The sequence below is a fragment of the Monodelphis domestica genome, chromosome 3 (genome assembly GCF_027887165.1).
Source record: "Monodelphis domestica isolate mMonDom1 chromosome 3, mMonDom1.pri, whole genome shotgun sequence".
Taxonomy (NCBI): domain Eukaryota; kingdom Metazoa; phylum Chordata; class Mammalia; order Didelphimorphia; family Didelphidae; genus Monodelphis; species Monodelphis domestica.
Window position 1 is genome coordinate 536,285,536 of NC_077229.1, and position 8,786 is coordinate 536,294,321.

The 8,786-nt window shown below is 37.5% G+C and overlaps 1 non-coding gene across 1 annotated transcript; it reads right to left on the minus strand.

Annotated features, from left to right (window-relative positions):
• Positions 1 to 663: 663 nt before the first annotated feature.
• Positions 664 to 767, minus strand: LOC130458560 (U6 spliceosomal RNA). The gene has a single exon (XR_008917976.1). It is a non-coding gene; the product is annotated as a U6 spliceosomal RNA (small nuclear RNA).
• Positions 768 to 8,786: the final 8,019 nt, after the last annotated feature.

Here is an 8,786-nt window from a genome sequence, read left to right on the forward strand (position 1 = left end):
CTGTCTTTCAGTTTTCCCAGTAGTTTTTGTCAAATAGTGGGTTTTTGTCCCAGAAGCTGGGCTCATAGGGTTTGTCATAGACTGTCTTGCTGAGGTCACTTACCCCAAATCTATTCCACTGTAAGTCAGTAAAAAAATTTTTTGGAAGTTCAATGGGTATAGCACTAAATAGATAAATAAGCTTGGGTAGGATGGTCATTTTTATTATATTGGCTCATCCTACCCATGAACAGTTAATAATTTTCCAATTGCTAAATTCCAAAAGTCTAGTTTTATTTGTGTGGAGAGTGTTTTGTAGTTGTGTTCATATAGTTCCTGTGTTTGTCTCGGGAGATAGATTCCTAAGTATTTTATTTTGTCTAAGGTGATTTTGAATGGGATTTTCCTTTCTCATTCTTGCCGCTGAGCTGTGTTGGAAATATATAGAAATGCTGATGACTTATGCGGGTTTATTTTGTATCCTGCAACTTTGCTAAAGTTGTTGATTATTTCTACTAGCTTTTTGGTTGATTCTCTAGGATTCTTTAAGTAGACCATCATATCATCTGCAAAGAGCGATAGCTTGGTCTCCTCCTTGCCTATTTTGATGCCTTCAATTTCTTTTTCTTCTCTAATTGCTACTGCTAATGTTTCTAGTACAATGTCAAATAATAGAAGTGATAAAAAAATATGGAACGCTTCACGAATTTGCGTGTCATCCTTGCGCAGGGGCCATGCTAATCTCTGTATCCTTCCAATTTTAGTATATGTGCTGCTGAAGCAAGCACTGAAAGGGGTTTATTCCTAATGAAGTTTGAAAGATGAGGATGGTGGGAGAAGGGGAAGAGGGAATTAATGGTCTCCCTAATCTATTCTGAAATTCAATACAAGGAAGTAAAATTGATCTGTCTCTGAGGGGATATTGTTGATAACTGAAAAGCTAGCTCCAATCTTTTCAATGTTAAGTCTCTAGACAGGCATCCAGAGCAGTTGCCTGCTAGCTCCTTCTCCAAAGTTCATGAGAGAAGTGACCAGTTTCAGATGCTGGCTTTCTTCACTGTCTCCCTGCCTAGATTCTTTAGAATCTTCCTCCCTTCTCCTTGATTGACAGTTCCTTCAAGCTTCCATTTCCTTGCATTTGCTTGCCAGTCTCACTGATGCTGTCATCTCTTCCTCACACCTGAGAACATGCTTATGTCTCCCTTATCCTGAAAAAAGCAAAAACAAAAAACCTACCTTACTTGATCCTTCAATCCCTCCCTTGCACCATCCTATATCGCTTCAGCTTTTTGTGGCCAAACACTTCTTGACAAGACCATTTTAGAAGCCTCCACTTCTCTCTTCCCTCTTACAATGCAACCCCCTCCCCTATTGCTCCAATTAAACTACCCTTTCCAAAGTTATTAATGATTTTTTAGTTGCCAAATCCAAAGGTCTTAATCCTCCTTCTTGATTGGTGTAGCCTTTGGAATTATCCATCACTTTCTCCTTGATATATTCTCTAGGTTTTTAAGACACCACTTTCTCCTGGTTCTCCTATCTGACCACTTTTGTCTCTTTTCTGGATCCTGATGCATATCACATCCTTAATTCTAAGTGTCCCTTAGGGTTCTGTCCTGAGTCTTCTCCCCACTACACTGCCCCACTCCATGACCTCTTCAGCTTCAATAGAGTTAATTACTATCTCTTCTAATGATTCTCAAATCTATGTATTCTGCCCCAAACTGTTGATCTCCAATCTCATCTCTAGCTGCCTTTCCAGAATCCCTAACTGGATGGTCAGTAGACATCTTAAACTAAACATGTCCAAAACAACTCTTCCCCTAAACTCTACCTCACTTCTACCCAGATGCTCTGGCTTGCAACCTTGCAACTTCAACTTCTCACTCTCAAATCCCATATATCCAATCTGTTACCAAGACCTGCAACAACATGTAGGCTCCCTTTTCTTTGACAATGCTACCACTCTTGAGACCCATCACCTCATACTTCAAAAATCCTGCTGATAGGTTGTCCTGCTTCATATCTCTCCACTCCAAATCCATCATAAAGTGATTTTCTTAATGTGCAGGTCTAACCTTGTCACTCTTCTCAAACTCCAGTGACTCACTTCCAGGATCGAATACAAAATGCTTTGTTTGGCATTCAAAGCCCTTCATAACCTAATCTTCCTCTAACTTTCCAATCTTCTTATATTGTGCTTTCCACCATATACCCTTTAATTCAATGACACTGGCCTGGCTCTTTTCAGAACAAGACATTTCATCAGCTCTAGGCATTTTTTTTGGTTATTCCACATGCCTGGAATTCCCTCCTTCCTCATCTCCACTTAGTGACTTCCCTGGCTTTCTTTAAGTCCTAATTAAAATACTCCATTGTACAAGAAATCTTTCCCATCCCCTATTAATTTTATTGCCTTCATTCTTACTTATCTTATACAGAGCTTGCTTTTATATAGTCTTGCTTATCTTCTCCCACTAAATAGTAAGCTCTGCTGCAGGCAAGATCTCTCCTTTTTAAAAAAATATACTCGAGTGCCTGGCAAGTAGTAGGCATTTAATGTATATTTATTGATTAACATATGCTGCTGACCATCTGGAGACAATGCCAAGTCTTTCTGCACCTTATTGTTAAGGTTTATGATAATAAACTACTTTATTTCATTTCTTGTGCACCAGGCATGGAGTCAGGAGAATCAGAGTTCAAATCTGGACTCAGACATTAGCTCTCTGGCCTAGGGTAAATCACTTAATCCTATTTGCCTCAACTTCCACATCTGTAAAATTAGCTTGAGAAGGAAATGATAAGCCACTCCATTGTCTTTGCCAAAGGAAAATGAAGAGTGTGACATGACTGAAATGGCTAAAGAACAACAAATATTTCAGTGAAAATTTTGGCTATACCTTTGGACTGTTCCACCTGTTTATTTATAGTCAACAAAATTGGGAGAGTTCTGGGGGTGGAGTCAAGATGGTGGAATAAAGCAGAGAAGCTCAGAGTTGCCATGAGAATGCTCCTCAACCAATATTAAAATAATGTCACAAAATGAATATAGGAGAGAACAAGGAGACAAAAAGTAGGCTAGGCTATAGCAATGAGTAAAGAGAAAGCCACACCCCCACACCACATACCTGTTGTTCCAGGTTTGGAACTAAGCCCAAGTCAATATTTAGATCCTGAGACCCTGCTTAGGTAAAGAGGTCCAATCATAAACCTGTGGGGAAGTCTGGAATCCTAGCCCAGGGCATTCTGTGCTGAAGTGGGCTGAACTGCATGGACCCAGAGTGAAATGTTGGGATTTTTTTTTGTCAAAAGCTCAGGGTGGAGCTCCAGGACAGGCGATCAGCCAACAGTGTGCCCAATTAGATCAAGTACACAGTGAAACAAAAAACTTACACCTAATCCTGAGGCTGGAATTTGAGCAGTTCCTGACCTCATCAAGGTGAGTAAGATCAAAGTTATACCTAAGCATGAGGCAAGTCTTTAAGCTATCAGCATCTCAAGCATTAATTGAATCAGCAGTGGGAGGTGGCTCTCAGAGCTCTAACCCATAATACATAGGAAATGAAGGTAATTATTAAGAACTATTTTTCCCAGTTATATGGCAATAAATAGGACAATCTAGGTGAAATGGGTGAATACTTAGAAAAAAAATATAAACTGCCTAGTTTAACAAAAGAGGAAATAGAATACTTAAACAATCCCATCTCAGAAAAAAGAAATTGAACAAGCCATCAAGAAACTCCCTAAGAAAAAATCCCCAGGGCCAGATGGATTCAAAAGTGAATTCTATCAAACATTTGAAGAACAACTAATCCCAGTACTCTACAAATTATTTGACAAAATAAGCAAAGAAGTTTTACAAAATTCCTTTACCACAAATATGGTACTGATTCCAATGCCAGGCAGACCAAAAACAGAGAAAGAAAACTACAGACCAATCTCTTTAATCAACATAAATGCAAAAATCTTAAATAGAAAGTTAGCAAAGAGACTATAGCAAGTCATCAGAAGAATTATTCACTGTGAGCAGGTGGGATTTATACCAGGAATGCAAGGATGGTTTAATATTAGGAAAACCATCTACATAATTGACCACATCAATAACCAAACTAAGAGAAATCAGATCATTATCTCAATAGATGCAGAAAAAGCTCTTGACAAAACACAACATCCATTCCTGTTAAAGACCCCAGAAAGCATAGGAATAGAAAGACCTTTCCCAAAATTAAAAAAACAAACCAGTATTCATTTTTTTAAAAATATATTTTATTTGATCATTTCCAAGCATTATTCGTTAAAGACATAGATCATTTTCTTTTCCTCCCCCCCCCCCCCCACCCCCCATAGCCGACGCGTATGTCCACTGGGCATTAGATATTTTCTTGATTTGAACCCATTGCTTTGTTGATAGTATTTGCATTAGAGTGTTCATTTGGAGTCTATCCTCTGTCATGTCCCCTCAACCTCTGTATTCAGGCAGTTGCTTTTTCTCGGTGTTTCCACTCCCATAGTTTATCCTTTGCTTATGAATGGTGTTTTTTTCTCCTGGATCCCTGCAAGTTGTTCAGGGACATTACACCGCCACTAATGGAGAAGTCCATTACGTTCGATTATACCACAGTGTATTAGTCTCTGTGTACAATGTTCTCCTGGTTCTGCTCCTCTCGCTCTGCATCACTTCCTGGAGGTTGTTCCAGTCTCCATGGAACTCCTCCACTTTCAAACCAGTATTCATTTAAAATCATCAGCAAGTATCATTTGCAATGAGGATAAGTTAGAAGCCTTCCCAATAAGGTCAGGAGTGAAGCAAGGATGCCCATTTTCACCACTATTATTTAATATTGTATTAGAAATGGTAGAGGTAGCAATTAGAAGAGAAAAATTGAAGGGATTAAAAACTATTACTCTTTGCAAATGATATGATAGTATATTTAGAGAATCCTAGAAAATCAACTAAAAAGCTAGGAGAAATAATTTTAGCAAAGTTGCAGAATACAAAATAAACCTATATAAATCATCAGCATTTATATTTCTAACAAAAATCAGAGCAAGAGCTAGACAGAAACTCCATTTAAAATCACTCTAGACAATGTAAAATATTTGGCAATCTATTTGCCAAGACAAACTCAGGAATTCTGTGAACACAACTATAAAACACAAATAAAACTAGATATAAACAATTGGAAAAAACATTAATTGTTCATGGGTAGGATAATAAAAATGACAATCCTACCTAAATCCTACCTTATTCAGTGCCATACCTATCAAACTGCCAAAAAACTCTTATAGAATTAGAAAAAATTACAACAAAGTTCATCTGGAAGGACAAAAGACCAAGAATGTCAAGGGATCTAATAAAAAAAAATTGGGAAGAATGGGGACCTAGCAGTACCAGATCTTAAACTGTACTATAAAGCAGTCATGATCAAAACTATGGTACTGACTAAGAGATAGAAGGGTGGATCAATGGAATAGACTAGTGGTAAATGACCTCAGCAAGATAGTTTTTGATAAACCCAAAGATCCCAGATTTTGTAACAAGAACCCACTATTTGACCAAAGCTGCTGGGAAAATTGGAAAATAGTATGGGAAAAATTAGGTTTAGATCAACATCTTACACCCTATATCAAGATAAATTCAAAATGGGTAAATTATTTAAATATAGAATGAAATAATAAATAAATTAAGTGAACAAAGAATAGTATACTTTACAGATCTATGAGAAAGGAAGGAATTTAAGACCAAGCAAAAGATAGAGAACATTACAAAATGTAAAATGAATAATTTTAATTATATTACATTAAAAAGTTTTTGTACAAACAAAACAATTGTAACCAAAATTATAAGGGAAACAACAAACTGGGGGAAATTTTTATAACAAAGTTCTCTGACAAATAAGGAACTAAGTCAAATGTACAAGAAATTCCCCAATTGACAAATGATCAAATGATATGAATAGGCAGTTTTCACATGAAGAAATCAAAACTATCAATAATCACATGGAAAAGTGTTCTAAATCCCTCTTGATTAGAGAAATGCAAGTGAAAACAACTCAGGTACCACCTCACACCTATCAGATTGGCCAGTGGTAAAGGAAAATAGTAAATGTTGGAGGGGATATTGGGGCATTAATTGGGACATTAATATACTGATTGTAGAGTTGTGAATTGATCCAACCATGTTGGAAGACAATTTGGAATTATGCCCAAAGGACTTTAAAAGAATTCATGTCCTTTGATCCAGCAAACTAGGTTTGTACCCCAAAGAGATAATAAAAAAGGGTTGTACAAAAATATTCATAGCCACACTTGTGGTGGCAAAAAATTAGAAAATGAGGTGTCCCTTGATTGGGGAATGGCTGAACAAATTGTGGTATATGATGTTGATGGAATACTATTGTGCTACCAACGAATGATGAACTGGAGGATTTCTATATGAACCTGAAGAACTCCCATGAACTGATGTAAAATGAAATGAGCAGAACCAAGAGAACATTGTACACAGAAAGTGAAACACTATGGAATTATCCAATGTAATGGGCTTTGGTAGTAGCGATGCAATCAATGATCCAGGACTTATGAGAAAGAATGCTATCCACATTAAGAGAGAGAACTGTGGGAGAAGAAATGCACAAGAAACACATATGACATTACTTGTTTATATGGGTACATGATTTGGGGTTTTGGTTTTAAAAGATTGCTCTATTGCAAAAATTAATAATATGGAAATAGGTAACAAGTGATAACACACATATAACCCAGTGGAGTTACTTATTGGCTCTGGGAGGGGACAGGAAAGAAAACAAATCATTGAAACATGGAAAAATATTTTAAAAATAAATAAAAATATAGTCAACAAAATTTAATTAAAATGGCATCACAGCTCACATTGTGATTGAAGTGAGAGGAAGGTGAAATGGCACACTGACAAAAAAGGCTCTTCTGGTGGCATATGGAGATCTAAGGGACAAAGGGAAGGGCATTGATCTCAACTGACTTTATCCTGACGTATAAAGGAGAATAAAGATACCATTAGGTGATAGCTTTCCCTGGTTCTTTTTTGTTTTTAATTTTTAGTCAAGTGTTTTTTTCCTATAATATAGTCTGTTTCCACCATAACCTAAAGATAAGATTTATATCATTGGGATGGGGATGGCAAACTAATGGTAAGAAGAGGACAAGAATAACCATCTGAGAAGTCACCATCAATGCTGCTATCTCCATAAAGGAAAATAGGATTCACTCCAAACTCCATTCTTGGTATTCCAGCCCCACCCAATTTGGGGAGGGAGAACCCTTACCCATTTCTGAAAAAGTACTAATCTTGTCACCTTACCTAGATCTTCCAGATTCTAGTCTCCTAAGAATGAGGAGGGGAAGTTGATGTCCCTATATTCTGGTGTCCCTCTTTGAAAGTCAGAGTAAAGATAAAAAGAAATGGTCTGTGAGAAAAAGCTCAAGACTTTCTGACAAACTCAAGAATCTGGTTGTCAATGTGACATAAACTTTAAGGAGGTCCCCAGGTATATACTTATTACTCTTCCTGCAAAGTCTTAGAAATTGAAGTTTTAGGGTTCTCTCATCTGGGCAATGTTTGGTAACTGCCTAATAAGGATTTGATTAGGCTAGTTTCCAGAGTACAAGTGATGTATACCAGAAACACAATGGGAAGAGGTTTTCCAGCTGCTGAAGATGCCTGAAATAATCCATTGTTTTATGTAAATTAAAAAAATAAATTATTGAAATGACAAAAGAAAGGAATTCCAGAAGGAAGGGAGCCTCTGGCTTATTGTGATAGGACAAAACATCCCTTTGGGGGCCTGATTGGCCCTGGATTCTCTGATCCTCCTGGTTATCCAGAGGTTTTATGCCTGCCTTTATGACTTTTAATAAGTTCCAAGCATATAGAGTCTGGACCTCCCAAACTTGGTGGGTACCTAAGATCTCAGGAGTTGTTAAATCCTGATGATGTGTTGACCAAAAGTGTTTCCAGATGGAATTGATGGAGATTACATCCAGAGAAGCTAGATGGCCCCCTATCCTTATTTCATATTCTTGCTGTTAGGGCAAAGTAAATATTGAATTTTGTTTACTACTTTTGTTAAATTTTAAATGTTTTGTTACATGATCAAAGATGTGTAAGTGTGTAAATTTGTCTCAACCTTGAACCTGACAGGTTAGCTTACTGTTGTTAGAGCTGCAAACTGTTGTTTGATTCAGATTTCTGTGTATATGTATTGTTAGTAATCATCTTGTATGGAATTTTGTTTACCTGGTTGATCCTGCCAGTAGCATATGCTTGTCTCAAAAATTAAGCCATGCATGTCTAAGTACACACAGCCAGTACAGTGAAACTGCAAATGGCTTGACAGTAGTTAGAAAGTAGATTTAGTAGCTTGGTAAGTATAATAAATATAAGTGACTTTGGGAAAGTCACAACAAAAAAAGGGAACGATTGTGGAAAGGAAAACTGAATCAAGCTCTGGAATTTCTGCCACTGAGTTGGAGCAAACAGCAGGTGGAAGGTTAGAGTAAAATTGATGGACAGCAATGACAGTTGGTGGGAGGGGCAACTTGGAGAGTGACAGTTAGTCTGGAAGGTCTCTCTCTTTCCTGGCCCTTGGACTAGCAGGAGACTCTCCCTGTCCCGGGATTGAAGTACCTCTATTCCTGGATTTTCCCAACTGTGAGCTCTACCTGGATTCCTGTGATCATGTCATCAAGCAAAAGGATTTAAGGGGAGCAGTTTGAATTGTAAGGTTGGTCCATAGGGGTGTCAGACTGAAGAGACAGGTCCAACGACC